The sequence below is a fragment of the Girardinichthys multiradiatus genome, chromosome 22 (genome assembly GCF_021462225.1).
Source record: "Girardinichthys multiradiatus isolate DD_20200921_A chromosome 22, DD_fGirMul_XY1, whole genome shotgun sequence".
Lineage (NCBI taxonomy): Eukaryota > Metazoa > Chordata > Actinopteri > Cyprinodontiformes > Goodeidae > Girardinichthys > Girardinichthys multiradiatus.
The window spans coordinates 362,897-388,065 of record NC_061814.1 but is presented as its reverse complement, the minus strand read 5'-3'; the positions used below and the strand labels follow the sequence as shown (position 1 = coordinate 388,065).

General features: G+C 41.7%; 1 long non-coding RNA gene across 2 annotated transcripts; it reads right to left on the bottom strand.

Annotated features, from left to right (window-relative positions):
• Nucleotides 1-1,221: 1,221 nt before the first annotated feature.
• On the bottom strand, nt 1,222-12,229 carry LOC124859419. Of its 2 annotated transcripts, none has more exons than XR_007036085.1 (5): nt 12,182-12,229; nt 2,641-2,714; nt 2,155-2,186; nt 1,957-2,056; nt 1,222-1,857 (listed from the first exon to the last, which is right to left on the bottom strand). It is a non-coding gene; the product is annotated as an uncharacterized LOC124859419 (long non-coding RNA). The 2 variants fall into 2 exon arrangements; XR_007036086.1 differs by having other exon boundaries at nt 2,173-2,186; nt 12,182-12,211.
• Between the last annotated feature and the right edge of the window lie 12,940 nt (nt 12,230-25,169).

Genomic DNA, 25,169 nt, shown 5'->3' with positions numbered 1-25,169 from the left:
AAGATGGGACAAACTCACCTAGCAAGAGATCCTGGGCCAATGGCATGCACCACTGCCCCGCAACCTCACAAACACACCAACAAGCACAACACGCCAGCCGCACCAGTGCAGGCACAAAACATGCTCCACCGCCCCACCCACTCGACCGCCGCTGAGTGCCTGGCCATGAGCCAGATCCACAGAAAGAAGCATCAGAGGAAGGCCACCACAACACGTAAAAGACCAGGTACCCTGCCAATCCCACCCCCAACCCCAGACGTGCCCAAGTCCCAAGACCCAAGTCCTTAAATTTAAATTTACGACCACCCAAGATTTCACTTGAGGATATGATATTTACTGGAACTCATCATGAATCCAATACTTTGGGGATATGTATACCAAGGGACCTTTCCTGTCTTTTTGCTGGCAACTGTAACCACTCTATCGCAGTTACTGCAGTTTATTCCAGGCAAAGAGCTTCTGCTTTCCCTTTTTAATTTTTAATAAGATACTACAATTCCATAAGTAAGTTTGAATTATTTTATGTAATTAGAGTAGAAAAATAGTACAACCCAGTCCTTCTCCTCTTGTGGATTAAGTAGGTGGAAACCCAAAACAACGAACATTCTTCATTATATACTCTAGGTTCAATTTAGATTTTGTTTGGGCAGTGCTTCTATTTTATAACAAAAGTAATCGCAATATAGCTATTTTAAACATTAGAGCAAAGCCGTCCAGAGTGCACCACTGTTTAAACAGTGTGGCTATTTCACTCTCCTGCTATTTCTTCAACTATATCCTTCAGGTGCTTCTGATATCTTTTAGGTTTCTATCTGTGGGAGGTTTTCCTTTCCTACAGTGTGATTTGTGTCAATATCCACTGACCTTTTTCAGCGCGTCATCCAGCTACACTCTCAGTCCGTAGGTAGTGGAACTTACCACTTTAAAGGGACCTATCTACCTTGGTTCATTCCACATCCGATGGAACAACTAACTGGAAATGCATTCTCCTTGGTTCTTTTATAATGAGGTCCTGAATATTATGGGACAAAACCTTCACAGCAGACTGGAACTGTTGAATATAATCTGACATCTCCTCTCTTTGCGAGTCGAAAGTAGGCTTGCAACTACTAAGTCGAGCAGCGAATGGACAGGGCATTCTCCTTCCTGTCAGTAGTTCATGTGGGGTCAAACCTATTTGTTCATTTGGTGAGGACCAAATAAAGAGCATCACCAAGGGCAGAGCATCTATCCATTTTATTTTTGTTTGTTCACAAACTTTAGCCAGCTGCTGTTTAATGGTACTATTTGCCCTCTCCAGAAGGCCCTGCAAAGCAGGGTGATAGGCTGCCCCTAACCAATGTTTGATCTTAAACCCACTGCGCAAAGAGACGTCGAAACGACATCCCTCCCAAGTCATTTTTGCACATCCCATTTTGGTTCCCTGAAGGTGTGGAATGTGACGCCAGACGACTTCTTTTACTAACGTTTACTGGACATCTAGTTTTAAGTCCACAGGACTTGGTTTCATCTTCAAAGGCTGAAACAAGGACACAAGGTTATTTTATTTTCACATGAATAGAGATCCTGTGTAGAGTGCAGTGAAATTACATGGAAAACATGAATCTGTAACTATCATGTTGTGTACACAGAACATACCACCATGTCTCATAAGTACAAACATTGTGTAATATGTTGGTGTCGTGAATGGATTGAAGCTTTTTTGGTGCTGCAGGGTAGTTGGTCAGCTTGACAGGTAATTTAAAGTAACAATAAGCATTTGTCAAAAAAGTGATCATATAAAGAATTTGATTACTTATCAAATTGTTGAAAACCCATTACCCCTGATGCTCTCTTCGTCATCCAGAGATGTTAATTCTGCAACAAAAGTTCACAAACATTTATGTCTAAGATCTGAGGCCCTATTTCTGCTACTAGAGTACAAATGCATGAATTACTTGAGAGTGACAAACATACCACTTCTTACAAAACCCTCCGGTGTTCCTTTTAGATCTAGTCGCCACATAGAACTCTGCCTGACTGGTCAGGTTGTAGTTCTCGCATTCACGAGGCTTAGCTAAAATTTTAGACAATTCAGCTTTACAAACAACATTTCAACCATATTTTGACTTGAGTATGCATTTAATTTTCAAAATAAACTGTCAGGAACTTCACCCTCCTCCTCCGGTTCACCTTCTTTCCTGGATCTGGAAAGGACAGCATATACATGTTTCTTTATGACAACTGCTTAAATAGACAATCATATGCAAATGTGCAATAGCAAAAAATGAAAAACCATTTTAAACAAATCACCAATTAACAAGTTAGAAGAGGAAACTAGTTGTAGGTGGCAGAAATGATTGTGACAACTCTAATTAGCTGTTACAAGATCATTAATGACTACATTAGAAGGTCAGCCCAAGTTAAATTGCGGGAATAAAGCTAGTTAGTTGAGATTGAGGAGTTTAGGATATGTGCAAAAGGAGGATGAGGGTTTCATTGGGAGAAGTATATTGTATTAAGATGGAAAGACCAAGGAATGTTTATGTATGCAATAAGAAAGGATATGCAGGTGGTGTGACACACCTAGAAAGATGCAGAAATAAAATTAATGGGAAAGGGTTCTGCTAGGATCTAACTGAAAGAATAAAAAACCCCAACCTTTATTTATGTTCCAGACCATAGCGAAGGGGCATGAGGACAGAACCACCAGTTTCTTGTGGGAGGCAGGCCACCTTGCAGAACAGATCCCTTTAGTTAGTTAGTTATGGTTAGTTAAATAATGGTGAAGTGTGATGCTGGTGCAAGATTTCGCAAGCAAAGGTAGCGTCAGCATTTTTATATTTGATTTCTGACAACGCCTGGTTACTTGTTCATGGGATTCTCCCATTTCTCACGTGTTTCTTGATTTGCAGCGCAGCACATGACAGTGTTTCATTTATTCTTGAGCATATTGGAGGTAGGCATTTCAAATCTTATTATCTGACTCCAGCATTATCGACATGGCTACTGTCAAGGACAAGAAATGTTTGTATCTCTCAGGGGATAACACACTTTTTAATACCACATGTTCTTTGTATAGCAAAAACTGGTGCAGTTCAATGGCTTTCCACCTGTCCATTTCATGCAAACCCCGTGGTTACCGTGAAAATTTGCTTGGCATCTTCCCTTTCAGTCTAATCCATTTTTTGGAAATTGCATCCTTTTGCCTCACAGATAAGTGACAGATTTTTGGGCCATAGGTCAGGAAAAACAACAAGATGCAACTATTCCCAACCAGACAATATGCATATAATCTAATGCAAAAGAGCTAACACAAGGAATTCCTACAGCATTTAAGGGGCTTACATCAGTTTGGTGGTCCCTGTTCTCCACTCATGGAGAAATTGTCATCTGTTCGAGAAGTGCACTCCTGCTCACTGAAAAATAGTCTTCCCTCAACACAAACTCTGATTAGACAGCTTTTACAGCTCTCTTAGGAAGTATGTTAATACATTTTAGATATGCCCTTGCTGGCGCCTCACAGATCAGAGCATTAATATTCACAGTGTAAGTCTGCCCTTTGTAAATTATACCATTCTCTCTGATATGTTTGTACGTGGCCACAAAGTAATTGAGATACTCCTCGAGAGGATTTGGTTTACTTTGTAAGGGATAATAATTATTGATTATATCAAAAAATATAATTTAAAATCTTAATTTAAAAGACATAAAGTCTAACCAAAAATCATTTCTAATGAATCTAAAGATAAGAAATATACTCTGGTGGTGTGACTACTGGACTTACAGCATTTAATAATTACAATTAGTTCATTAATAATTGATACTTATTAACCAAACCCGCACCAAATAGCACTGTGTTATCAACCGTTATCAACACTAACCTTATTTTGACAGATAATCACACTTACACAAAATAAACACAGAATGCTGTCTCTTTATCAATGTGAAAATTTATTAAACCAATTGTCCCTCTTACAACCAACTATTCTGGTCAACAACTTCCACCTAAATAACCAAACACTATTTTCCAAAGGGGTACATTAATAATCAAAAATGAGGATGTGTGCTGAGCAGAGATGGAGATCAAACCAGCAGTTTATGGGCAAATGAGAATAACACAAAAATTTGAATTAACTTGGAAAGACAAACAGAACCACTATGCTGTGAAGCTTTCCTGTGTCACGACAGGGTCTGTCAGCTGGTAAACGGTAGGGCCATGCCCCAGACATAGAGCATCTAGCTGCCGGCCCCTTAGCCACTAACAGCTAATAGCCCAAATCTCGAACAAAGGGTAGTAAAACTCTGAGGCAGGAGCTCAGTGGAAAAACCCCAAGGGTAATAAAATGATGGAACAAACAATGAAGTGGCCAGGCCACGAGGTCCAGACTGCAGACTGTAGTCTGCTTTGAATGGAGAACTTCTAAAAGTTCAACTTTAACTCCTGGCTGATTCGCAATCAGCAGGATGAAAAACGCAGTTCAACAGTATTCAGACAGCAAATCAAAACAGTTCAGCATAAAACACCTCAACCAATATTTCATGCAACAAGTTAATACCTTGGATTAACTAATGGTGATCCTAATTCACCTTAACAACACCTCACACTGACCAGATCTCTAAATGAGTGTCACGTGCCTTTGGTCAGCTCAAAAGGGTCAACTTCTCTTCTGTCCAAAATGGGGAAAATATGATGAACCGTTGCAGTCTACTGAAAAACAAGGAGGAAACTTGTCTCCTTGGAAACAAAACCTCTCTGGGTTTCACCTGCGCCTGGGTCACGTCTGATATGGCCGGGATATGGATCTTCTGATCTTCTTGTATCAGACAGATTTCCAGCTTTCAAGCTTTTCCGGGAATGGCCAGTGTGGAGAAAAAGTAAACCCGCCCGCGAACTTCTATTTCTCACTAGGTGCCTCTGAATGTAGTCACGTGACAGACACTATGGCTAGAAAGCAGTTAAACGTTTGTTTCCCTGGCTTTTTATAAGCTCTGATGACGTCAGAGCTGTGACGCCTGTTGAGCTGCGACGTCCGTTGCTGCGACGCATGCTGAGCCATGTAGAGCAGTCGTTTACCTGACCAAAATGACGGGTGACCCAACAACTTCGTCCACTAAACATAGCAACAATAAATATATCCCAGTGGCCACACTTCACCAGTATTGGCCAGAATTGGACACCACTACTCTTGAAAAGTGGGACACCATCAATGTTTACACTAAGGTGCATATCATTGCTCTTTATCTGACCTAAATAATGACAGATTCCCCTTTGTGGCCTATAGTACATGTACTGCCCACCACATTTAGTCTATGTGATGTTAAATTGTGGTGTAGCAAGGAGTGTCCGGCAATCCACGGGCAATATGTGCCCTTGCTTTCTTAATATGAGCAATAAACCGCTCTGTGTGTCAATTTGTGCTCTGAGACCCACCGTCTCAGGTCACCTCAGTATCATCATTTTCTTCCTCTTCTGAGTCAGTGGACCAATAGTCCACACCAGTTTCAAAACTATCTAAAGTACCAGTAACACTGTCACTGATAAAACTATGTGGCGTCACAGGCACATTTTCACTGCTACAACTACTACTTTTATTATTATTTTCATTGCATCGATGTTCATCCTCTCTGTGAGAGGAAAGTAGACTGAGGTCTCTTTTATCATGAGAAGCCGGTAGTGTTGGGGAGGCATGGTACTCCTCTCAGTGCTAACCAGAACTCTGATAATGATTCCACCCCGAAACGTCTTGAAGTCGTGTGGGAAACAATTCTTAATTAAATGAAGTATTGTATCTCTGTTTATTTGATGTTGTTGCTGGGGAGACATCCACAGATAGAATGATTGTGTATGTAACTGGAAAAAGGTGCTGCACAACAACGTGGGGTATATGACGGAGTGAAGTGCAGCCCTAGTCAGACAACACACAGAGGTTTCCAGGTAGCAGTGTAAGTGTGATGTCTCCCTCTTTGAATTCAGATTGGTTTTAATAAACTTGTGGAAACTACAACTGATCTCTGACTGAGGATTGTCCTTTGGGGTGCCAAATAAAAAGAGTCGATGAGAGGTGAGGAGTAATGTGAGAGTTAACGGACGGGACGGCCAGTAAAAGTTTCCTACCTCGACAACTGATGACCTCTTTTATGGGCATCTTCACATATTAATATCAAAAGATTCGGTGAGGCCACAACTCTACTGTCATGTGACCTCATCATTCCACATTGCATTTTGTATCCCCTTTTTCTATCCAAGTTTGCTTTTGATGGGGTGTGGCTGCTGCCTGCATATCCATAAGTTCAGAATTTGCTTTGTCCTGTTGCCTGTCCTCAGGGGGGGAACCCATTACTTTTTGCATTATTTGGTATGCATTAGTTTCTTTACATTGATACCCTGCTACCTTTTTTGTAGCCTTATCAGCAGCATTGTTCTCCAAAGCTATTTTTCCTGTACCTGTTTGATAAGGTAAGGTAAGGTAAGTTTATTTATATAGCGCTTTTCAGTAACAAGACATTCAAAGCGCTGTACATGAGGAAGAAAAACAAATCAAATGACACTCATAATCCTTGGGAGTAATAATAATTAATAATCCTTCCAAGTTTACTGGTAGAAATTGGTTCCAAGCCACTCTTGATAATAAAGCATCTTATGCTAAAAAAAGATGATAATATTGATAGTCTCATCATTCCACTGAATTCTAACTAGTGAAGCTGAGACACTGATACAAAACAGCTTTAATCCACATTTTCAGGTGCTAATGATATATTGCTTTTACTGGTACGGAAGTTGAACTAAGTAATAACAGTCCATTGTAGTCTAACTAAGAAAGCTGGGTCATTGGTGTAAGAGCAGCTAAAGTCCAAATTATTAATAATAATTGGCTTTTGCTGGTAATCCTTCTGAGAAATATGAAAATCTATGAAAAGTAATAAAATCACACATTTAGATAAAGTAAGAGGAGGAAAAAAAAATCATATTTCAGACTCGATTCTGAGCAGAATCGAGTCTGAAATACTACAAAAAACCTCAGCAGGGGTAAACAACACACACATAAGTAAAGATTTAGCAAGGGTACGGTGGAATCTTGAGGGTACGAAAATATATAAGTCTGAGTGTGTTTGCAAGAATTAGATTATCAACACTGATAGAAGCGCCATGGTCCTTGAGAAGAGAGGTGGACGTTTTATTAATCGGCCGCATAGTCCTATCAGCACACAGCTGGTAGGGGAGTGCTGGGGAAGAGCGTCGTTTTCATATAACATCCAGGAAATATTTTGTCGATAGCCAGTTAGCAGAAGTTGCCAAGGCCACATTGGGGCGCCAGATTTAGAAAAACAATAAATGTTGTGGTTCAGGCAGTTGTGAATTTCCAACTACCTTAAGAGTTTTACTGGTATGTGTCACGGTTCTGTCACGGTTTACTTGGAATTGGACCCCAGAATGCAGACGAGCAGGCAGCGTGATGGTGAGAAAAAAAAAGGTTTAACAACAAAACCTCACACTCAGCAGGAGGCAGGAACAAAACAAACGGGCAGGCAAGACAGGCATGGCATGATCAAAAAAAAACAAGACTTGGTTTTAGAACAAGACATGAGAGCTAGACATGAGCATGAGAGTGAAAGATGTTTCCGCGCTGATTAACTGAACAGGTGTGTATAAATGGAGCATGGTACAGGTGGAGCAAGGAGACAGATTAACTTGGACAGGTGAACCGAATAAACTTAATTGAAAGGCAGAACAAAACGTGGCTGCGGCAAAAACAGAGACTCTAATAAACAAACTAGAAAAAGAATGAAGCTAAAGCATAACCAGGAAAATAATTTAAAAGTTTGGAGGATATGCAATGCGAGGCTCTGAGAAAAATACAGACAAAAAGCAGAAGCAAGGATCAGCAGGAAGGGAGGGAGAGAAAACGCGTGTCTTCCACCGAGAGCAAGAGAAAAGATTTGCTTGATGTCCAGAACATTGAAGTATACAGGTTTAGTGAGAGCATCTTTTAATTTTACCATTTGGGACATGTGTTTAACAGGTTTGCCAGTGGTTGTTAGGAAATCTGTTCTACCCCAATATTTTAGATCAACATGCACTGCTTTTACAGCATAAGCTGAGTCTGTGTAAATATTATTTTTTCTCCCTCGTGTAGTTCACAAGCTCTGTTAATAGCAGTTATTTCAGCCAATTGTGCAGACGCTGGAGGTGGTATTATGACAGCCTCTAGAGTTTCCTAGACATTTTTTACTATGGGGCTAGGTTTCCTATGCTCCACATCATACGATGCTATTATCTTCCTCCTGGGATGGCATGACTGTGGCCATCAGTGAAAATATCCTTCGCATATTTATGGGTTCAGTTTGGACATTTAGGAAAACATTTAATTTCTTCTCTGACTAAAGCCTCACATTCATGTTGAGTGTCACTAGCTATTGGTGCCATTTTAGTGTCTGTGCTGGTGTAATGAACATTAGGTTGTAGCAGGATTTCTTGCAGTTTATAAGTTCTTCGTTTACTAAGGGTAAATTTATTACTGCAGATGTAACTAGCCACAGCATAATTGGTATGCCCATCTACATCTTGACCTTAATGCTTTTGTGCAGGTTGGGTGCCCTTTTCTACAGGTTCTAGATGGTACAATAGTAACATACTCTTCTCCCTAGTGCCCCTGGGACTATTTTTCTTTAACATCTAATTGGAACATTTCTCTTAAGTCTGGTGAGGCTAATTCAGATGCTTGATTTAACAACAGTTTTACAGATATGAATGCTTCTGCTTCTGTAGTCCATTGTAAATTTTCTATGTGACTATGTCCTGCTTCTGTAACTTAACTTCCTGAGGGGGCACAATATCAGTGTAGTCAGGTAAATAGTTTTTAGTAATTTGCCATGCCCAGGAAAGACTTTATTTCTTGTACTGTCATGGGTTTGGGATGACTTGAAATACTTTGTGGTTTTCTATTATTACCACACTTTTTGCTGTGATAACGTTTCCTAGAAATACCACTCTGGGTCTGCAACATTGGAGTTAATCTTTAAAGACCTTTAAACATTTTTCATTGTAAGATTGTTTACAGGGCTGCACGGTGGTGCAGTTGGTAGCACTGTTGCCTTGCAGCAAGAAGGTCCTGGGTTCAATTCCTGACCAGGGGTCTTTCTGCATGGAGTCTGTGGGTTCTCACTGGGTACTATAGCTTCCTCCCACAGTCCAAAGACATGCCTATTAGGTTAATTGGTCACTCTAAATTGCCCTTAGGGGAATGAGTGTGTGTGTGGTTGTTTGTGTGTTGCCCTGCAATGGACTGGCAACCTGTCCAGGGTGTATCTTGCCCATAGACTGCTGGAGATAGGCACCAGCTCCCCCATGACCCACTATGGAATAAGCAGTAGAAAATGACTGACTGAAGATTGTTTGCATCAGCTTGAACAATGAGTATGTCATCAACATACTGGAGCATACAACATCTCTCCAATAGTTGACTTTTAAAGGATTTCATCAATGTTGGTACCCAGCCATGAATTTCAACTTTAAACTCCGGTACGAACTCTTCTGGAACTTTTCAAAATAAAGTGCATTAACCTTCTTCCAGCACAGCCAGGAAACGGGATAACTGCAGACCTCCTGTGACGCCACTACCCAAATAAAAGCACAGCTGTTGTTACATCCGCCCTCTTCCACACCGGTGTTCATCGGGATAGGAGGGGTACAAAGCGCGCTAATGTCTTTTGCTGGCAAAAAGACATAAACTCTTCAAACTGGATCCAAGAGTGTCATAAGATAACGCGATCATATGCACAGGTTAAGTATGAGTGAAGCACTGTTTGTGTACCCGTTGATTTTATTCATAAAGAAGGAAAATTAAGGTATGAGCATTGCTTGGCTTTCTCTCCGAGCCCTGCAGAAGCAAACGGTGTTCCAGAGAAGCCCCTGCAAAGACGCGGTCTCCCAGTCTGGAAGGAAAACATCAGAGACCGCATCATCATGTTAACCCATGTGGTCAGCGGACAGGCTGCCCAGCTACAGCTCCGGAGCTAACCCTTTTGTTCACAGAGCGAATGCACCTTCAATGCCCCGCGAAGATACCGAGGTAACCGCTTGTTGACTGTGGACGTTTCTTCAAACTTTGCCCCTTGGACAACATTTCCTCACCATGGTCAGAGGTTAGGTCTGGGCAGATTAACAGTTTGGATGAAATGATCTGAACGTTTTCATTCTATGAAGTTTGGTTTTGTTTGTTTGAAACTCAACTATCTTAGTGCTAGCAGGCTATCTGCAGCACACATGCCCTGTTTGTGTTCTGTGTTTGTGTGTTTTTAAGTTAAATCAAACTTTACTTGAAGGGTGATTTTAAACACAGAAGATTGATCATAACATCCGCGCTTATGTATTTTAACCCTTTTATCAATGGTATTTTTAAAGGTGTGTGTTTGATTCTGGTGCTAAATAATATTTATCCAGAAAGTTACTTCAGAGCTCTGGCAGTGCTCCTCCTGTTCCTCCTTGCACAAAGGTGGAAGTAGCGGTCCTGCTGCTGGGTTGTTGCCCTCCTACGGCCTCCTCCACATCTCCTGGTGTACCGGCCTGTCTCCTGGTAGCGCCTCCAGGCTCTGGACACTACGCTGACAGACACAGCAAACCTTCTTGCCACAGCTCGCATTGATGTGCCATCCTGGATGAGCTGCACTACCTGAGCCACTTGTGTGGGTTGTAGAGTCCGTCTCATGCTACCACGAGTGTGAAAGCACCACCAACATTCAAAAGTGACCAAAACATCAGTCAGAAAGCATCGGTACTGAGAAGTGGTCTGTGGTCCCCACCTGCAGAACCACTCCTTTATTGAGTGTCTTGCTAATCGCCAAAGATTTCATCCTGTTGTCTTTTCCATTTGAACAACAAGATGTGAAATTGATTGTCAATCAGTGTTTCTTCCTAAGTGGACAGTTTGATTTCACAGAGGTTTGATTTATTTGGAGTTATATTGTGTTGTTTAAGTGTTCCCTTTATTTATTTTCAGCAGTGTATATATATATATATATATACACCACCAGAACATGACTACTGTATGCAGGCGAGTATAATATTATAGATGTGATTAATGTTTGAGGGGTATAACTAATTGTCATATTTTGTGAGCACCATCTTCTTTTCTGCATATTCCTGATTACATTCCTGATTACTGATGTGGTCCAGCCAGTCCTTTAAACTTGATGACGTGGAAAGAGGCATCACAAACATCTGCAGACCACCTGTGTGATGCTTCGCTCACCATCCAGAAAGACTAACCACAGGTCTCAGTTGCAGCATCCATCCAAGTCTCTGACCTTGTGAGAGATTTAGCCACATCTCCAGAGACTTTCTGTTCAGAAAGACATCAGCCTCTTTGTTCTGTTGAAGAGGTTTTTCCAGGAACTGGTCACTCAGGTTGATCCTGCTGCCTCCATTGTAAATATTTATACATAGTTTTATTTTATGCCTTTTGTCTTGTAATCTTGATCTGTTTGAACGTTTTTTTCCACATTCTGTTTAAAATGTTATTTGTAATTTTCAAAATAAACTGTTTAGAAATTTAAATGAAGTTGATGTATTTTTGGATCAAATGGAAATAAAATACATTGGTGACAAAAACAATATTGAAATTTATTAGAACAACTTAAAACTTTAAGAAACTATCTGAACAAAACTTAATATTATTTCTTATATAGCACCTTATTTCAGTACCATTCTTTCTAAGATGGAAAACAGTCTGTCCATTCTCTGTAGCCTCATGTCCTCCCTGATCAACTCCATCATATCTGTCCCTCTTTCTTTTCTGACTCCTTCCTGATGGCTCTCTGTCTTCCTTCATCTGGTTGTCCACCGCTCCGCTTGGCCCTGGAGTGTCCTCAGGGATGGAGGCAATTAGGACAGGAGGTGTTGTGGAAGACCTCTGTCCCACCATCTCATCCATAAGGACAAACCAGGGCCAAGTAGCAGCAGTGGGCTTTTCACTGACTCCCTCTCCTGACCCTGGATACTTACAATCCTAAAGTTAGAAGGTGGGAGCAGTTACTACGGTGGGAGCGGAAAACTCCGAACACGTCGGAGCACGTTTGAAATTAAGCGATGTCTTGATGAATCAAGCAGATTTTTCACGTCTACATAGTTATATTCCCGCACTAAAACATTGTAAAAGTTCATTTGTGTCACAGAAAGTGTAATTTTTCACAGTTTACTCACAGCTTTTGCCAGTGTGGTCCGCCATGGCTGCCCCTGTTTGACCAAAACGCTTTGACCCGCAATGAATCATGGGAAAAGATGGACCGCGAAGGATACTCACAAGTCATCCTTCAAATCGGGCAAAAGAAGAACACATTTGTCGGCAGCATCTGACAGACCTTACGCGCCGCGCTTTGATGTAATCAGCCCACAACTACGCACTTGGAAGGATCCAGCCCCTGAATTGGGACACACCCTCGGCCTGCACATGGATCCTCCTCCTTCCTGTATATTGACCAATAGGAGAGGAGCTGGAGAGAAGAAGGCAGACCTCCTCATTTGCATAATGAAGCAGAAATGCATATGGCTTAAAACTTTAAGAAACTATCTGAACAAAACTTAATATTATTTCTTATATAGCACCTTATTTCAGTACCATTCTTTCTAAGATGGAAAACAGTCTGTCCATTCTCTGTGCCCTCATGTCCTCCCTGATCAACTCCATCATCTCTGTCCCTCTTTCTTTTCTGACCCCTTCCTGCTGGCTCACTGTCTTCCTTCTCCATCTGGTTGACCACCGCTCCGCTTGGCCCTGGAGTGTCCTCAGGGATGGAGACAATTAGGACAGGAGGTGTTGTGGAAGACCTCTGTCCCAACATCTCATCCATAAGGACAAACCAGGGCCAAGTAGCAGCAGTGGGCTTTTCACTGACTCCCTCTCCTGACCCTGGATACTTACAATCCTAAAGTTAGAGGGAATAAAAAAAAAGAGTTGACTAAACAGAGAAACCAACAAGACTTTTAGAAATATTTTTTATTTGTGTGTGACATGAGAACTTCTGAACAAACTTTATATTTCTTTTTCATATTGTCCCACTTTTTCTTTGGCCTGCAAGGGGGTGACCTTCCCCTGTTGGACCATCTTCTCCAGAATTGTCCTAAACAAGCAAAAAGAAAGAGGGAAAACCAAAAGAAGTATGTTAATCACTGGATGGATATTTATGAAAGTTAGAAAGATAGAAGTTATTGAAACTGGACAGAAACTGATTGCAAAGAATGTAGTTATTGTACCTCCAAGCCACGGTGGCTGAGTTTTTAGCTCCAGTAAAAAGGTGGTGGTTCTCACCCCTGAGTTTAATAAACTGTCCCATCTGCTCCTCTGTCCCTAAATAACAAAATCAACAAAAAAAACCATCTTAGTGTAAAACAAGTCTTTTTTTTAATTTTACATTTGTCTTAAATTGCAGAACATATTAAAATATTTCTATGCAAATGCCTAAAAGAAGCTCTTTCAAACTTTTCACTTCTTTACTGAGATTTGCTTGCATATTTCTCTTCAGCTGTACCTGGAATCACGAATTATAATGCTAGCTGGATTATAAATATACTTTTCACCTGTAATGTCAAATCGACTTACATGAACAAATGACACAATACATTAAAATAATAATAACATATACTGTTAGAAATCACTTGAGTTTAACGTTCACTGTGATGACTGGCAGCAGGAGCTCAGTGCCGATAGTCCGGTCAGATCTCTACCGGGTCTAGCTCGCCCCACCGCCGGTAGGGCTGGCGAGGCAAGCCGGCAGTTACTACGGTGGGAGCGGAAAACTCCGAACACGTCGGAGCACGTTTGAAATTAAGCGATGTCTTGATAAATCAAGCAGATTTTTCACGTCTACATAGTTATATTCCCGCACTAAAAACATTGTAAAAGTTCATTTGTGTCACAGAAAGTGTAATTTTTCACAGTTTACTCACAGCTTTTGCTGCTGTGGTCCGCCATGGCTGTCCCTGTTTGACCAAAACGCTTCTACCCGCAATGAATCATGGGAAAAGATGGACCATGAAGGATACTCACAAGTCATCCTTCAAATCGGTCAAAAGAAGGACACATCTGACAGACCTTACGCGCCGCGCTTTGACGTAATTAGCCCACAAGTACGCACTTGGAAGGATCCAGCCCCTGAATTGGGACACACCCTCGGCCTGCACATGGATCCTCCTCCTTCCTGTATATTGACCAATAGGAGAGGAGCTGGAGAGAAGAAGGCAGACCTCCTCATTTGCATAATGAAGCAGAAATGCATACGGTAAAAGAAAAAGAGAGGCGAGGAAATGTCAAAAGAACAAAGGCATGTGTAAGGAAAAGGAAAAACAAAATATATATATTTCTGCTTTTATTTTTAATTTTGTCAGGATCGGTCCTCCATATTACAGAACATCCCAAGGTAAACTTGTGATTACTCTCTGCCGCACATGTGCTGAAATAAATAACCAGTCAGGTCCCTCCAGGCATAATAATGAGGACAGAGCTCTGACAGGTGTGTGGGTGAGTGTAGAGTTTTGTAAAGCGTTGCAGTGTGGTTATCGCCTCGCCAAAATCACTGAAGGCATTTTGAGAAGACCAGTGACACAATCTTTAAAGGTTACATTCACTGCTTTTTAAAGGGTAAGCAGGAGGCTTCAAGCTACCCTTCTGAAGCGGTGGATGAGGAGAGCAGGTCTAAGTATGTAGCAGACTACAAACTTCACCAGGGTATCCAATTAGACGCAGGCAAAATCGAGGTGAACCCTGCCAAAAGACAGGTAGCAAAACTGTGCTTAAACAGCTTTTGGGGAAAGCTTGCGCAGCGAAGTGATCTGTCTCAGACCACAGTCATCACTAACCCTGATGTGTTTTTCAGCCTCATGTTCTCGAATAAATACAGGGTTAACTACTTCCATTTCTTCAACCCTGAAATGTGTGTAGTGCAGCGGAACCACAGCAAACGTGTCATCTCTCCTCCAAGCAAGGTAAACAATGGGTTTATTGCTGCATTCACCACCGCTTATGCACGTTTAAAACTTCTCAGCAGCATGGAGCAATTGCAGGACAGTTTGATTTATGTGAGAAAAAGTGGTGAAGCTCCCTTAGAACTGGGGAATTATCTGGGTGATCTTACAGACAAGCTAGGGGGAGACAGCATTTTGGAGTTTGCATCAACATGACCCAAGAGCTATGCATATCATACCAGAAACTAGAAAAAGCTAGTGATACGTGCTAAAGGTATCACTCAGATGCATGAATGCAGCGAGAGGGTCAATTTGGACAGCATCAAAGGGCTGGTCCAGGGCTACTTACAGAGGTCAACTGAGGGTGTCATTGAAATTCCTCAGCACACAATCAGGAGGGATGAAAAGAGATTCCTCTTAAGAAATGCTGCATTTGTTAAAAGGTTTCGGTTGGTGTATGACAAGAGATGCCTTTTTTCTGACGGGACAACTCTGCCTTTTGGTTATTAGAGCATAAGAAGAAGAAGAAGAAAGATTTAAAAAAATAAAAAAAAATTTTTACATTCCATGGATTTACAGGTAATTGATTTTGATCCAAGATTTAGAACGCCTTTCTCGTGTATGATAATAGGACCCTGCAGGTTTAAATTCCATAACAATCCTGAAACATCTCCAAGGAGCATGCACTGTGAGTGAAAAGTGTAGAACTTTGATTAATTACACATTTCTGGTATTTTTTTACAAAGTTAGATACCATTAAATCATTCTTAAACACATCTCCGGTGTATTTAGACAACACTTGCTGCAGTGATAGACCGCATGCTCTATGACAGGTAATAAATGCAATGGTGACCGCACACTTTGGACAGAGTGTTTTGAAGCTGGTTATTCTGATACAATATTTTTGATGATCTGTCTTTTATAAATGTTACGATGCTTGACGGGTAGAAATAAAAATTCGGAGGGAACCCATAAGAGTCAAAAAAGCTGGATTGACCATTCTCTTCCAGAGTCAGAGCTAACCAGTGTTCTCCAGGCATGTGTGAAGGATGTATGTTCACAATAAAGTATGCGGGCCCTGTGAATGTGTCAGCAAGCAGCGGTAGCTGGTCGCACGGCCACACACCGTAAAACAAATCTCCCAGCAGTTGATACAGTAGATCCTCAATTTCATGATTATTCATGTCTGATTAGATTAATAATAATCCACCAGCACACGCCTCTTTGAATCAATCTCTGAAATAGAGTCATAACAAGCGAAGATGATCAGCGTGGTGGTATGAGGCAACAGGTTTCTGAAGCGCATTTCCAATCTTAAATTCCCATTGGAAACTGGAGATAGAGCATCTGTGTCCTCGCCCGGGTTAAGATTAAATGTGAATAGAGAGTATCCTTGATTAAATTCCTGACGTGTTATACTCAGCGGAAGATCTCTTAGATGTCGTCCTGTAGCCGTAAACAAGTTGTAATATTCTCTCACTGAATGACCTTGGTTAAAATTGGGCTGGAAGGCCTTAGCTGGAATTCGTCTGCCGTCCTTACACAAAGCTAAATATTCCATATCAAAATGATTAAAGTCAAACGGATTGAGATCGCGTGTTCCTGTAAAAGCGTCATGATCCAGTAACGCAATCACCACATACTTGGGAAAGACGCCTAAGAAAAGATTCTCTTGGTTGCATACCCTTGAATTTTCAGGGATGTAATATGTTTTTACATTCACACATGAAAGTGGATAGAGAACATTTGCTTTCATTAAAGCTGAAGCGTGCCCCAGTCGTACAGCTGGAGAGACAGTAACTTTTTTGATGAAAAGAGATGCTCCTAATATCCTGAGTTTGTAAGTGGAGTCTCTTGCTGCCATGAGACAAAAGGCATCGTTGGCTCTTGTAAGTTTAATTTTAAGGTCAACAGAGTTTAAAAGAAGTCTCTCGCAGAAAAATATGTCTGCATGCAGGGGGCCTAGGAGATGTACCTCCCTGGAATTTTCCGTAAAGCCTGCTCTGCTGTTAAGACCTTGGTTAGGGCCGTTAGTTGTAACAATAGAGTTCAGAGCCCCTGCAGTGTCTTTATAAAAAAGACCAGAGCTAAACTGGGTTTTTAAAGAATCCTCAGAAAAGTTTAACAATGTCTCAATCATGGCTCTATATGGATGTGTAGCGCTGGATTGTGAAATCATTCGATCTCCAAGAGTGACGTCACACTGACTGAAGATGGTGTTTAACAGGTAGTTGATGAGCCCTACAGGTGCATCATCTGGCAGGTTTGTTCCATCCTCGTTAGTAATTTTCCCTCTGAGATGCAACAGCGTATCGTTGAGATCTAGATACTTTTCTCCGTCTCCCGGAATGAAAAACTTGATCGGGCCTCCATCAGTGATTGCTGATAAAGGCTGGATCTCGGTGTAAATTTTATCTTCGATCGATAGCTGCGTCATCGGGGCAGAAAATAAGTCCAACTCTGCCAGTGTGCACTCTGATGATTTGTTATGTAAAAGAGCCATTATTTAAATATATCAAAACTTGCGGATGACTTCCTTCCTCTTCGTTTGTCAGCTCCAACTGATCTCCTTTTTCGCGTTTGTCGTTGTTTTTTAACTGTCCTTAAACGATCACCAGGGGGTCTTGTTCTGGGTCTTTTGGATAAAACCATAATTCCTGAACCTTCTTGACCTTCGGTGTGTGTAGAACCACTCATTTTACTCACGGCTCTACCGATGACATCCGAAGCGATATTTGATGCAGCCGTTTTAAGATGGGGTTTTGCAATAGCAAATCTTTTTTTAACCAGAGGGGATACGAGGGGCCCCATAAAACCCTGACAGATTACGGCCTGATTGACTTACATAGTAATTTATAAAGCGATTTGGATCACGCCTCAGACTTAGATGTGCCATGTTCTCTCTTGCCTGCTTGATGCAGTGTTGAATGACCAGCGTAATATGAAGGATAATCAATCAGTCTTAGAGGTTATATATATCTCTGTTTATACAAATAAAATTTATCTCAGGCTACGTTGTGATATCACCGGTTTGAAGTGTAGTCTTACGATGGTCTTTCCATAGACGGAATTTACAGGAACATTTGGTCCGATTTAATTTCTATATGAATATTTTCAATATCTCTTCTGGAAACTGGAAGGTAGTGGGCAGGGTTAAACGTCAGAGTAACCATATCACTGAAGTTGCCTTGTACTTTGACGGTCCGCAGTACAGGTGCAAAAGTGTCGCCTACTATTTGCGGGCTGACCACGTTGCTGTAACAGTATAGGTGATAGAAACCAGCCTTTATATCTGCCGGAAAAGGAGCCAGTTTTGGTTCAGATACATGAATCCATTCCCCTGGTTTCACGCCCATCATATAAGCTAGTGTTGAAGAAGCGTATTTCATACGGACCGCTTGCTTGAAATGCAAATCTCTTTTGAACTTTGCTGAATTTAATGCGGATACCCGAGTTCATTTTTTTGAAAAGCAGTTCCATCTCTGTCTCGAGTTGAATAACGCTGTTATAGTAGCCACTTCTGATCCTTTATTTTATACGTTTTGTAGTTCATCAAACTTGATCCAACTGTTGAATTTCTCAGGCCAATTTTTCCAGCGTACAAAAACCTGTTTGACACCCTTGACGGTGCGTTGATTTAATATTTTCTCCACTTGATACATCTTGTCATTAAATATTTTTACTTTTTGAAGTTCCTCAGCGTAAAAAGAACCCTCAATAGGTTCTCCATCCAAATCTTTGAGTTTGTATACAGGAGGAGATCGGGGTATCCGCTCATACACTGTAAACACTTCATCTGTAAAACTCTGTTTGTATTTTTTGTCAAACACTCCACGTACCTTGGATATTCTGACAAGATCCCCCTGTTTAAACATTGTCACTGAGGCCCTGCAATATCTGTTGGAGGTAACATCGTGCAGATTCTGAAACACTTGAAAGGCATTTTCTGAGGTCACTTCCATTGGGCTCATCTTAATGCTGGTGTGGTAGGTATGGTTGTAGCTTCTAGTTAAATTTTGCAGGACGTCAATGTACCGCCGGGTGTTGTTAGCAGTAAAATATCTCCACATCCTTGTTTTTAACATGCGGTTACTCAACCACAGAGGCTTTTGCTTCACTCATTGTGGCAAAATGTTCAATACCGTGTTTCTCCATTAGAAGCTTAAATTTCTTGTTAAAAAATTCTTTACCTGCATCAGTCTGAAGTTTTTTTTGGGACCTGACTTTCTTTAAAAACTGATTCAAAAGCCTTTAGCACCTCTGCAGCAGTTTTCCTCTTCAAAACACGTACATATGACCTCTTTGAAAATATATCAATGACTGTTAATAAATAATTGTAACCGTCATTTTCCTTGGCCAGAGCTTGCATGTCACAGAGATCGGCTTGGAACTGTCTCAATGGTCTGGTGACAAAAACTCTGTTTCTCGGGAACTTTATTCTTGCAGGTTTATGTAGAGTATAGGTATCTTCTCCCGATAAAAAATCTTTAACTTTTTCAACCGCTACCTTCTTCCCCGTTTCATCTTGTATAACCCTCCTCAACCTTTCTAAACTCCCTAAACTTCCCGGGTTTGATGGGTTGTAATATACATTTTTCATGATCCTTCTTTCAGACATCCCAGTTTTATGCTCACTCTGACGACTACTTGTTAAATAATGAATAAAACAAAACACCTGAGGGTATATTTATACTTCTTTTTTTATTTTGTACCCGTATTTAATAGAGAAACAGAAAAAAAAAACACATTCAGATAATAAAGATCAATTCAAACACTGCAATCTTTAAAAAACAAAACTGTTATATATATGTATACCAGTAGAAAGCCGAGAGAGAATACAGAAAAGACAAAACAAGTCATCAATCATCTGAGATCGGATCGTAGCACTCTGAGACAGAGTTAAGCTGCTTGAGACAGTCATTACCGCTCATCTTATCGTACATATCAGTGATTGCACTATGGAAGCCTTGTACCGATTTCAGTTCATATAAAACCGTCTCTGCAATCGTTTTCACTCTGAAGTCATCTGCTTGTATGCGTCGAAGTGTCAGAAGTTTCCGAATAGCAGGAAGGAGATTGGGGTTTATGAGTCGTTGCACGATACGTTGAAAGTTGATTTGGTAATACTCCTCCTCCAATATCTCCAGGCATTGATGCTTTCGTTGACTCGGGTGGTTCGTTATGCACCCGTAACAGGTTTCTTTGACATAGTTCAAACAGGTTATGTTGAATAAATGAAGTATCACTGTTTTCACCGTATTGATGAGAGCGGTTGAGATCCAGCTGCAATTTCATCACCCTGATTACTCTCCTCCTCCTCCGGTGAAGGCTGAGGGGCAGGTATCGGGTCTGGAGTTGGTGGGGAGGGTGAGTAGCTGATGGTTGCCTCGTCCTCCACGATCACCCTCTTGTCTTCAGGTTGGATATCTGTGTGTACAGACTCAGCCACGCATAGCGGTGAATAGAGGTCGGGAGAAAGCGGATGATACGATCTGAGGTTGTATCCTGTCGGTGTCCCTGGACTGAATAGGGACTCAAAGAGCTGCGACGATGAGGTGGCTGGTGAGTAGAGGTCTGAAGAAGGTGGATGATATGGTGTTGAAGCTTTCATCATGCTCAGGAGAGAAGAGGGTCTCTTCTTGCTGGTTGTAGAGGTCCCTGTATGGTGTTTTCCCATACACCATACATTCTCAAGGTTTGCTGCCCTCCGTTGTGAAGAAGAGTCTGTGAGCTCGCAGTTAAACCTTGATATATAGCATAGGAAGAGGGGGGGTCCTCAAAAAGGGGGGTGGGTCCTCAAAAGAGGGTGGACTTTAGATCCACAACAGGGAACGTCAGCATTTTTTTCACTGACATAACATCCATCCAGCAGTGTGAGTTTCGGAAAAGGTTGGAAAGACGCTGTCCAATTTCATTCATCTTCTCAACCCAAGCATCATATGGTAGAGCCAGCACAGTCTTGAATACACCGCAGTTCTGATTGAATGCCTCCAACACAAACAGATCTGAGGGGATCGTCTGGTTGTTCTTGCGTTGGCTTGCCTGAAAAGACCATTGACCATTTGCTGTGGTTTTTGATACCATACCATACCAACTTTTTTTATAAAGCACTTCATACACCAACAGGACCATAGTGCTGTACACAATCATAAAAACAATGCAAAATGGAAAAAGATTGAATATAAAATATATATTAATGTACAGACACAATAAAACAAGTAAAAACATCTCAGATTTTGCCAAATGTCAAAGAAAAAAGATGGGTCTTAACATCGGAAGGATGAGGACACATTCTCATTCTTTTTGCTGGTCGAGGAGAGGGTTCATCTTCATCCTCCCTCACGTACACTGAGACTGATTCAGGGTTATCATTCAGGCGTGGGATTGCCAGCCGTAACACAGCCCAGTCGTTGTGGGTGAGAGTACACAGAGCCAATGATCCATTAAATACCTCGTCTTGATCCAATTGATACAGGCAGAGCTCTCCTATTTCGTACATGAAAATATATCCCCAGCTACCTCTCAGTCCATATGGTTCCAAAGACCACTCTTCCTGCAGAGTGTCGAACGGAGGCCTTTGTACCTTGCATAGGTAATATGTTGATTTCTTCGGGGCATCCATTTCACGGCACGTATGCCTGTAGACGGTTACTGGGGTTTCACACAGAAGAGACATACGTCTTAGCAGAACTGAGTCCTGTTTTTCATCCATTGTTGTTGGTGAAGTTGGATCATCATCTGCAGAGTATGTTACGATAGGAATTCCGATAGGTATCTCAGACAAGGAAATAGGTGATGTAGATGGTTGTTCATCATCTAGGCATGCCTTGCTTTTCTCCCCGGTTTGATGAAAAACTCTCTTAATTCTAAACATTGTTCAATGAGTGTTCTTTTCTAGCGAATGTTGCAAGTAAATTGCAGCGTTTTCTGCTAGTATTTAAAACAAACACTGAAGCATGCCCCTCTGTTTTTAATTCATTGATTCTAGATTCGCCCCCCTAATGACGACATATGCAGCTGATTCTTGTGGATTGTCTGAGACAATGCTCGACACTCTGGGCCAGGAAGGAGCACGGTCGTTTTAATTACTTTGACTACAGTCGGTGTGAAGACTTTGTCTGAGACAATCCACAATAAACAGTGACATGTCTGAGAACTTTTTAACTTTTTTTTTATTTTTCAGTTTCTTGTGATGTTTAACATAGACCACACCTACAGGATACAACCTCCGCCTCCCATGTTGGATGAGAAGAAGACTTTGAATCAGAAGGACGAGGCAGCAGTTACAGGATGACTGTTTTCTTGAAATCCTCAATAACTATTGCTCTAAGATGAAAAAAGAAAAGCGTAAGGTAACTAAAACTATCATCCATTTTACCAAATGGAGTCTTTCATGATTCCAAACAAAGACCTTTAGCTGTAGAATACATTTTAGGATCCGTCACCTCGTGATGACAACATCCGGTTAATGACGATATCTCGTTACGCCACCGGACGTCCCGCCACCGGAAGTTCCGCCCACCTGTCAACATTTTCACACCTCGTTTGATTGAAGGATGTCCATTTAGTCTCTTCTCTCAAACCACCTGTCATTCATGGCAGCTGGACCCTCACACTGAGCCTGGTTCTGCATGTTTTGCTTTTCAAATATATAAATTATTTATACACTGCTCAAAAAAATAAAGGGAACACTCAAATAACACATCCTAGATCTGAATAAATGAAATATTCTCATTGAATACTTTGTTCTGTACAAAGTTGAATGTGCTGACAACAAAATCACACAAAAATCATCAATGGAAATCAAATTTATTAACCAATGGAGGCCTGGATTTACAGTCGCACACAAAATTAAAGTGGAAAAACACACTACAGGCTGATCCAACTTTGATGTAATGTCCTTAAAACAAGTCAAAATGAGGCTCAGTATTGTGTGTGGCCTCCATGTGCCTGTATGACCTCCCTACAACGCCTGGGCATGCTCCTGATGAGATGGCGGATGGTCTCCTGAGGGATCTCCTCCAAGACCTGGACTAAAGCATCCGTCAACTCCTGGACAGTCTGTGGTGCAACGTGACGTTGGTGGATGGAGCGAGACATGATGTTCCAGATGTGCTCAATCAGATTCAGGTCTGGGGAATGGGCGGGCCAGTCCATAGCTTCAATGTCTTCATCTTGCAGGAACTGCTGACACACTCCAGCCACATGAGGTCTAGCATTGTCCTGCATTAGGAGGAACCCAGGGCCAACCGCACCAGCATATGGTCTCACAAGGGGTCTGAGGATCTCATCTCGGTACCTAATGGCAGTCAGGCTACCTCTGGCGAGTACATGGAGGGCTTTGCAGCCCTCCAAAGAAATGCCATCCCACACCATTACTGACCCACTGCCAAACCAGTCATGCTGAAGGATGTTGCAGGCAGCAGATCTCTCTCCACGGTGTCTCCAGACTCTGTCACGTCTGTCACATGTGCTCAGTGTGAACCTGCTTTCATCTGTGAAGACCACAAGGTGCCAGTGGCAAATTTGCCAATCCTGGTGTTCTCTGGCAAACGCCAAGCTTCCTGCACGGTGTTGGGCTGTGAGCACAACCCCCATTTGTGGACGTCGGGCCCTCATACCATCCTCATGGAGTCGGTTTCTAACCGTTTGTGCAGACACATGCACATTTGTGGCCTGCTGGAGGTCATTTTGCGGGGCTCTGGCAGTGCACCTCCTGTTCCTCCTTGCACAAAGATGGAGGTAGCGGTCCTGCTGCTGGGTTGTTGCCCTCCTACGGCCTCCTCCACGTCTCCTGGTGTACTGGCCTGTCTCCTGGTAGCGCCTCCAGGCTCTGGACACTACGCTGACAGACACAGCAAACCTTCTTACTACAGCTTGCATTGATGTGCCATCCTGGATGAGCTGCACTACCTGAGCCACTTGTGTGGGTTGTAGAGTCCGTCTCATGCTACCACGAGTGTGAAAGCACCACCAAAACATCAAGTGACCAAAACATCAGCCAGAAAGCATAGGTACTGAGAAGTTGTTGGACCACTTGTTTGCTTAATATTGGACCATTTGCACGTTGCTGGACGTCACCAGGCCTCCTGGCGTTTTCGGCCATTTTGTATCCATGACAGTCTGTGCCTACAGATCCCGTCGGACATTGCGACTGATATGACGAGGCGCCCCAAGTCTGACGTCACAGGACGCTATATAGGAAGACGCCCATTTTGACCATTCTCCTTCAGCTGGAGACCGTGACACGGTTACCATTTAAACATGCAATTTGTATATTACAAATTTGCATGTGGAAAAACAATAAAGACAAAAAGAACCACAGCACTCTTTGGCATGAAAGTGTCAGGCTTAAACTACAACAATGAAGCATTGCAAGCATTGTTGTAAACCAAAATATTTTGGGTGACCCACCTGCTTGACATGAAGGGGTGTAGAGGATATTTTCACATATATTTTTTATATGTTTTGTTTTATATTTTTTTTCATAACACTTTCACAACAACTTCAGGGAAGACATCACAGTTGCTCTTTATCTAAGAGCATTTTGTGCAGAGTTCATCACCCAATTAGGCTACAGTCCGGAATATGCTTTTATCTACCTTTAAAAAAACATCGAATTGAATGGGGCCATGCAGAATGCTTGCGATTCTCCGTGGCAGCGCCTCCGATAATCCGACCAAAATAAACCTGACACCCTTCTTACAAAGACAACAGCCGGAAGAAAAAAAGCATGAATGAAGATAGCACAAGTTTTGGGAATTAGTGTTAAATGTTATTTAGATGGTCATTATCATTATTCACTCAAGTGAATACTTGATTTCGCGAATCTTGTGGTTCGCCGACAGACCCTCTAGTCAGATCCCATATGTTTTAAAGAAATCTAATCAGAGTGTGGAGTCAGTCTCAAGCTGTGTTTTTGGGGTGACCCTGACATAAGAGAACAAACCAAAAGGGACAGAGGAAAGAACACAAGAAATAAGTAAGAAATTAAACACAAAGGAATTAAACTTTATGGCAAAACATTACTGACAATGACAACTTTATATGGCAAGACCTAATCGGCAATAATTAACCCAAAACTGTTTAGAAAGGAAAAAACCAAAACACAAACAACCGTGGCAGGGTTAAGGTTATACACCCTATGTCGCCAGTCCATCACAAGGATACACAGAGACACAGAATTTACAACCATGCACACACACACACACACACACACACACACACTCAT